The following is a 1,554-nucleotide window of genomic DNA, read 5'->3' on the forward strand; positions in this document are numbered from 1 at the left end:
ATCCAATCCCCCACTCACCTCTCCTCTAAAATCCTTGGTTTGTTTCTCAGAGTTTACAGTCTCTCATGATTATTGTCCACCTCCAATTTCCGCTAACTCTCTTCTCTCCTCCCAATGTCCTCTGTGTTATTCCTTATGCTCCACAAATAAGCAAAACCGTATAATAATTGACTCTCTCTGATTGACTTATTTCACTCAGCATAATCTCCTACAGAGCTGCTCTGAAGGATACATAATACTCCATAGTATGTATGGGCCATATCTTCTTTATCCATTCCTATCTTAAAGGGCATCTTGGCTCTTTCCACAATCTGGCAACTGTGGACATTGCTGCTATTAATATTTGGGGATACAGATGGCCCTTATTTTCACTACATCCGTATCTTTGGGTAAATACTCAGTAGTGAACAAATGGCAAACAGACATATGAAGAAATGTTCATCATCACTATCCCCCAGGGAGATTCAAGTTAAATCACACTGAGATACACCTTACACCAGTTCAAATGGCCAAAATTAACAAGACATTAAACAACAATGTTGGAGAGGATGTGGAGAAAGGGGAACCCTCTTACACTGTTGGTGGGAATGCAAGTTGATGTAGCCACTTTGGAGAACAGTGTGGAGGTTCCTTAAGAAATTAAAAATAGAACTTCCCTATGACCAGCTCTGTTTCTACAACAGTATTCCAACTATTATGCTGACTGATGTGCATAACAGTTACAAAATTTATCCCCTTGGCCTCTGAGATAGCTGGGATTGGGAAGAAGTATAGATCTGAACATCCACAGATCTTAGGCTGACAATTGATTCTATCAGTCATCCTATTGGATCAACACATATTTTCAAGTTGTGCCTACACAGGAAAACTTTAGAATCATCACTCTGATTTCTTCCTGGAGTTTCAGGACAATACCATGGTCATAGATGTCATATGCTTTTAAACACTATTTTTTAGTTCTCTGATGTGAAATTATAGAGAATGTAGCTTAGCAACATGGTTGAATGTTCTACATAAATGTTTCAAAGGAAAAAGTTGAGTCCTAAAATAATAAGTGAAAAAGTTTTAAGTGGGTAAATGGAGAACATGGGGAGAATCAAAAGAAAAATCATGGGAGGATGGATAAGCTGTTTAAAGTATGTGAAGTAAATATGGCAAAAGTAAGGACAGAATAAAGTGTCAGAAAGAAAAGACAAGAAAGTGAATAAGCAAATGCAGAAAAGAGGTAAGCATGACTTGACTATGCTTTTCCTACCTCTCCCAATTCTTTATACTCTAAAGTATAAAACAACATAATTTCAATATAACCCACGGTCTCAGAATATTCTAACCCACAACACATCATGGGATTTCTTGAGATTGATAATAAATAAACATTATTCTTGCTTAGGGTCTGACTTAAAATCATTCATCTAAAAAATAGCTTCCAACATATGGCCCAAAAAGAATACTACAGATGCTTTATGAAAGAAATAAATACAGTATTCCCTATAATATACATAAGTACAACTACAATTCTTAGGTTTTATGTATAAAACAAATTTTGTAAAAAGA

The sequence above is a fragment of the Mustela putorius genome, unplaced genomic scaffold, assembly GCF_011764305.1.
Source record: "Mustela putorius furo isolate JIRA1106 unplaced genomic scaffold, ASM1176430v1.1 tig00001149_pilon_pilon_pilon, whole genome shotgun sequence".
Taxonomy (NCBI): Eukaryota; Metazoa; Chordata; class Mammalia; order Carnivora; family Mustelidae; genus Mustela; species Mustela putorius.